Genomic DNA, 6,686 nt, shown 5'->3' with positions numbered 1-6,686 from the left:
GCATTTAGATTTAGTAAGAGGTATTTCCTACCTTGCAGGTGCATGGTGTAGCACTGATTTTTGCCCACAGGGTTGGAAGAATTACATACATGTAATTTTACACCCAGGAGAAAATGGGAGGGGAGAATTCCATATTAGAGGGAGTGTACTTTAGATACAGCAGTCAAATTCAGTAACACAGTAGTTCTGTAGCACGATGCCATATCTCATGAGTCCAGTGCCCCCTTACCCCATGGAGACTTCCAGCAGTTTAAAATCCCCTGTGGGATACAGTGTTAGCCATGCCAGCACCACTACATGACTGCACAAGGTTTTAGAAAGGATTGGGCTGTTAGCCACTATGTGATACCAACTGAGTCTTATTAGATCAGAGATTCATTAGGGTGTAGAAAAGGGAAAATCCCTGTCCCCCTCCATTGAACCTTGTCCTGTTTTCAGACTTTCCTTCCTGGCTGCTCCTGCACATTCCAACACAATTCCAAGATCCCTGAAGTGTATAAAGGAAGACATTGCATTGTCACATTTTGTTGAAGATCTGGCTTGGTGTAGTGTCAGCCGGCTTTCATAATAAGGTAGTAGTGATAAGCATCTTTTTTTTCTGGACTTTTCTCATAATCAGATATCACAGCTTTCCATCTGTTGAAGTGTCTGGCCAGCGTAGAGAGGTTCAAGAGTCTTTATACAGATTCTGCAGATTTCAGTGGAACTTGCTTCCAAGAAAGGCTACAACCTTTGCCTTATATAGTGGGACTTACTGTATGCATACTTAAGATCTCAGCTTAAACTGGTGGAATAGGTGAGAGTTCTGCCTCACCTGATTCTTTTCAGGAGCTATTTGGTTTGTTGCATGTGGCTTATTATTTTTGTTGCCTGCTCTAAACTTTATGGATTGGTTGGGCAGCAAACACAGTAAAGCATTGCAGAGCAAGAAGTGTTTTTTTATCTGTACAATGTCGCTGTCTCTTCTTGGATGAAGCCAAGTGCACAGTACAGAAACATAGAGAGCTTCTGTAGCTTGTTCTGTCTGTGGCTTTTCCTTCCTCCTTCTCTTGCATTCTAATATTTGACTTAACACAGAGGGAGTGGTTTCCCCTTCATTAGCTCTCCTTCATAGGCTGAAGTAATCTGTGGGCTGGATCTTCCCTTAAACTGACTCCCTGGAGTCAGCTCGACTTGAGCTGAAGCATTTAGCAAGACGCTGCTTTCCGGTCTCTGAAGAGTCCCTTGTGTTTACTTTTCTTGGATATTTAAATTAACACAGAAGGAGGCTTGATTTTTTTTTTTTTAAGGACAATGGGGCACCTTCCTCTTTGGGGGCACCAGGTTAGTAAACTTCAAACTTGTAGTCCATATCTGACAACCAGCATTTTGTCACCCTCACACGGAGCAGCTGACAACGTAAAAGCTGTCAAAATTTCAGCATTCTGTTTGCTAACAGGGAGGGAAGTGACTTAATATTTACAATATTTCCAGAACATAGAGTGTTGATGTATTAGAAAGAATAAAGTGATGTGTTCAGAGGCTAGCAATGAAAATTTCTTGTTGCTTCACTTTTTGTACATCTTTTAGATGTCTCTTTTAAGATGACTTTCCGTACTATCCTTCTCTAGTAAGCCTTCTGCTTTTGGTCTGATTTCATTAAATATGCCAAGGATCTCAGAAGTTAAATAGAATAATGGAGAAAGTGGATCCATAGCCTGTATACAAGTGAGTGGCCTCCTAGAGATTACATAATGGACTTTGGAGCTGTGAAATAGTGCAGCATGTAGATCAGTAACTTCAGAGACAATAGATATAAATATGAGAGACTCTGACTGAATCAATAGCTGTAGGTTAACATTTGCAAGCAAAGTCTCCAAGGATCTTTGTCAGCCAAGGTCAGTTTGCAGCCAAAGATGAAGCACAAGTGGATAATGTGATAGTATTGTTTACTCGGGTGTATCCACAAGTTGTGTCTGTGATGCTCAGATATATGATCCTGTATCAGGCGCCCAGGTCCAGATGCTGACAAGTTCTAATGGCTGAAGAGGTGACGTACCTTGAGTAGATGGTACGACAATGGGTCATGGAACAAACTGGGAGCATAGAGGGATAGCTGCGAACCAGGGCAGTGTAGTGTAGTGGTTCAATTTGAACCAGCAACACTGGGACTAAAATTCTGCCATGAAGTTCATTGGGTGACCTTGGCCAAGTCACTTACTCTCAGCCTAACCTATTTCATGTGGTTGTTGTGGACGCTAAATGGAAGGAAGAATAACTCTGTGTGCTGTCTTATCACCTAACCAACTTTCCAGAACCAAAGAAGCCACAATGCAGCCCCAAAGTAAGGGAACAAATGTTCCCTTTCCTTGAGGACGCTCTGTGATTGCCCCCCATCACAGGATGCTGTTGTCACAGCTGCATCAGAGCTAGAAAGTTAGTTTAGGATTGGGCTGCTATTTTTTTTTTTCAACAGGAAGGCTAGGATATTCATTCATTCATTTTCCACATTTTTATACCACCCTTCCTCCAAGAAGTTCAGACTGGTGTACATGGTTCCTCCCCTCATTTTTCCTCACAACAGCCCTGTGAGGTAGATGAGGCTGAGTGACTGGTCCAGGGTCACCCAGAAAGCTTCATGGCCAATGAGGAATTTGAAAGGTGCTTAAAACCTGTGTAGCAGGTGGTGACACTGAATTGGCTACCTTGGGTCATCTGATTCCCAAGATCAGGATGATTCTGGCGTCTGGTGTTACTGTCTTTCTGGCTTCAAGTTCTCCAACCATTTTAAAGAATGATATAAGTTGGCCTTACTAATCTAGACAGGATTTGTGAGTACAACTCAGCTGCAAAACCATTGCTCATATAGGTGCACACAGGTGAAAAATTACGCTGTGATAGGTTAGTCATGTAACTGTTTGGAGAACCATTGTGTGAGCAGGATCTCAGTCATTTTGATCTACTGCCACTGTTCCAAAAGTTCCATGGGTGACTGGTTTTGGCAGAAACATTTCAGTGCACGTGATCATGCATAGCATAAGAGGATAAGCATCCGGTCCCAGTGGTCATCATTAAGAACGTGCATAATAGACCCAGAGTAGATTTGAGCTTGAATTAGCTTTTTATCAAGGGAGAACTAGGCTGGAAGAATTTGCTCATGGGATCACTTCAAAGATGCCACCCTCTGAGTATCTAACATATGTCAACAGAATGGAACTGCTGAGTTAATTGACCCACTAGGGAGTTGATTGGGATATGAAGCTTTTAGGAACAATTTTAGGTGTTAACATTTTTTTTTAAAGGTAATGAGATATGCCAATGGAATCTTTTTTTTTTTTTTTTTTTTTTAACATGAATAGTGCATAGAGGTACCCAGGCCAGATCAGGCCTGAAGTGGAACAAAATGTTAAAGCCCTTCCACCCCTTTCTGGTTCTGATCCAGCTTGGCCGCTTGCATATGTTGTTTACACAGGAAAATTAAGACGTGCAAGGTCAAACCATGCATTAAAACTAATGTGTAGTTTGGGGCTTTTAAGGACTTTTATTACTAGGGCTGATCATGCCTGGAATTCCTCTTGACACAAGCGAACAATCTGGGAGGAATTTCAGGACAAGTCTTTCGCATGCTTGTTTTAACAGAGATCTTGGAACAGGTGATGCTTTCTGTCGGTCACCATTCTTGGGCTTCTACACTTATGCTAGTGAGTCAAACTGGAGGTGCCATTCAGGTGCCATCGTTGCTTTCTCAGGTGTTCTCCATTGTCCAACAGGGATCACATTCTTAGGACAGCATTTTTATGGGCTCTGCTGCTGAGTTGCTTTGTAGTTAGTATTTTATGCTTTTGATTTAGTTGTTTATAAGTGGATGAAAACAGTTTTCCTGATGAAAATTCCACCCTGATAAGCTTTTATTGCTCTGTTAGGAAGAGCAACCATGTATCTGTCCTGGCAACTCTCACTGTTACCCTGCACATACCCGATCTCGTCTGATCTTGGAAGCTAAGCAGGGTCAGGCCTGGTTAGTACTTGGATGGGAGACCGCCTGGGAATACCGCGTGCTGTAGGCTTATACCATAGTCTTTCAAGACTGAAGGTTGCCAACCAACCCTCAAAAATAGCACTCGTTCTTTGTGAGTGCCAGGTGAAAATCTGGCAGTTGTGAAAAGAAGTCTCTGCATGGGAAGCACTATTACTCTCAGCCTGGCCCATGTTGTGTGTCACAGCAAGTCATGGATCAAGGTGTGCAGAAAGTGGGTGGACTTACAGCTGCCATGGCACGATCTCTGTCTGAGAATCTCCTCGAGGCTACCCATCTCTCACATTTGTGAGATGGAAGATCCCTGTGGTGCAAACAGACTGCGCCCCTTCTGAATGGTTGTTAGAAAGATTTTTGCAGATTACAGGCAGGTATTTCTGGTGGAGTTCAGCATTGTCTGTTGCAGGCATAGAGGCATATTCTTTCTTCCAAACTTGACACACTTTACAGAATATTGATTGTGTAATCCTTGCATGAAGAAGCGGCATTTATTATGCAAAGAAACATGACAATCAAATTCTTGGCCTTTACTGTACCTACAGTCCTTCAACAAAGCTGTTGAGATGAATGAAGCCAGAGACAAAACTGGCCCCTAAAACCTGGTCAAATTTGCCTAGTCTTCTATAGAACTGGTAGTTTAATTTTTTTTTATTTAGTGGTGAAGCATTTTCTCATGGCACTTTTTAACTGAAAATATATTTTGAGCACATACCTTATGGTAGATATCAGATGTACTCTTTCTGTCTCAGCTGTTTTCTTCTTTGGATGTATAGTTCTTAAATTGGGTTTGAGCAATGCTAATGCATTTTGGCTCTGTTTCCCTAGACTGCCTGCAGCTGTTAATGTGACAAGCAGCCTTAAAGTCAACAAACCTTAGCATATACCAAACCCCAGGAGTGAGTGTTGTATTGCTGCATAGGTGGGAGAACCTGCTTTTGCAAAATTGTTAGAGCAGAGTTGCTCTTTGAATGGGTTGTGAACAAACAGAGCTTCTTTCTACAAATTGGTCCATGTGGCTCAGTGCTCATTGAAAACACCTCTCCAGGATTTCCAAGAAGTTGGGTTGGGCCTTTCCTAACCCTTACTTGAGTTGTCAGAGATTGAACCCGGAACTTTCTGCATGCAAAGCATGTGCTTTGCCACTGAGCTATGGCCCTTCCCTGTTTTTGACATTACAGTACTGCATATGAGAACCAGGAAGGACACCTTACCTTTGGTCAGATTACCTAGTGAATGAGCCAGTAATGCAGTGTGCTGTGGCACATTGGTGTGCCACAAATGATGTGCAGGTGTGCCATGGTATTCTTTGGGGGTGGGTCATTTATTAGTAGGGCCACTAGGGGATGCGAGCCCCCCACCTGCAATGCAGTTTGCCTTGTCAATTTCAAAACAAAACGAAACAAACTGATGGTCTGCCTTGACAATTTTAGTGCTTTGTTGAGTGTGCCCTGAGATGAAAAAGGTTGAAAATCTTTGTGGTAAGGCTTTGAATGGTGTGTTTCTTTCTCCTTCCTTGCAGCATTTCTAACTTTGCTCAAGGCCATTTTGGCAGTTAATGCAACAGCAAAGCAAACCTGCATTTGCCACAAAGTGTGTGCTTTCTTGACACAGGGCAGCCAACCCCAGTTTCTGACAAGTAGGCCTGCATGTTGCACGTGCTTGTAAAACACACAATGTGTTGCATTCACCCTTTTATCTGTACACTTAAACCATTGTAGGTGCGCACCTAAATAGTCAGTGTTGTGGTGTGGTATGGTGTGGTGTGGTGTGGCCATCATTTGCAAGAGGCAACTGTAACTGTTGCAATGTAATCACCTCTTGCAGTGCTTCTCTCTGCTTTGTCTCTGCAGTAGCCTGATCCGAAAAGTAGAGAGACCTGCCATTGAGTGGGGTGACAGAGTCCAAGGAGTTTTGTCCCATCCACCCCTGCAGTCTCATGAGTGCCTTCAACTGAATGTTTCCTGCCTCAGTGTTCTGATAAATGCAATGAAACGCAAGGGCAGCAGGGGACAGATGTGAAAGGGAGGCCTTAGCATCGGACAGTCCTGGAGAGGAATGGGACTGTTGTTCATTTAAATGTTTATCCAAGCTTTTTGGGATAGCACCTAATGTACCCACAACTATCGATTATATTTTTTGCCTTTTTTGCCAGAGTCATTCTATCTCAAGCTGAAGATCTTTATTCTTGGCACCTGTTTTTCTCCCAGCAGGACCTCCAGACCTAGGTTTTTCACCACAAACAGAAGTATGGAGCTTGAGCATAAAGAAAAGTAGCTCATGGGTGGGAAGAATGTTGAATGCCTTCTTCCTAAATGTGGCTTCTCCACTGAACATTGCATCCCACTAACTCTGCTTTGCAAGGAGAAATGGCATCCAGATTTTGAAGACAGGCAGTGAACGTAGGACATTTTGAGGCAAACTTGGAGGTCCCTGTTTAGGTGAATGCAGCCGTGAATTTGCTCAATGTTATATTTCCTGATGGCTGCTGTGTTGTATAACATGCTTGTCACAGCTCTCATGTCATGTCCTGTTGTGTCTCTCAGATGATCAGACAAAGCCCACATAATAGGATGTGGATCCTATAGAAATAAATGTGCTTAACATCTGACTCAATGTGTTTGGAGAAGGACTGTCAGAATGATGTATGGCATACCTAGGACCCCAAAGCTGC

At 42.9% G+C, this 6,686-nt stretch overlaps 1 protein-coding gene and 1 pseudogene across 2 annotated transcripts in view; both read left to right on the top strand.

Moving 5' to 3' along the window:
• The first annotated feature begins 1,154 nt into the window (after positions 1-1,154).
• PLD1 (phospholipase D1) overlaps positions 1,155-6,686 on the top strand; it is a 127,531-nt gene continuing 121,999 nt past the window's right edge. Inside the window, exons 1-2 of one of the 2 annotated variants that reach the window (XM_066621074.1) lie at positions 1,155-1,323; positions 5,446-5,493. The gene's annotated coding sequence lies outside the window, so the exon portion shown is untranslated. The remainder of the gene's footprint in view (positions 1,324-5,445; positions 5,494-6,686) is intronic. The other variant, XM_066621076.1, reaches the window with a different exon arrangement.
• LOC136646602 (5S ribosomal RNA) lies at positions 3,927-4,046 on the top strand (annotated as a pseudogene).

The sequence above is a fragment of the Tiliqua scincoides genome, chromosome 3, assembly GCF_035046505.1.
Source record: "Tiliqua scincoides isolate rTilSci1 chromosome 3, rTilSci1.hap2, whole genome shotgun sequence".
Classification (NCBI taxonomy): domain Eukaryota; kingdom Metazoa; phylum Chordata; class Lepidosauria; order Squamata; family Scincidae; genus Tiliqua; species Tiliqua scincoides.
Note: the sequence above shows the minus strand (reverse complement) of the source record. Positions and strands in the feature narration are given on the sequence as shown.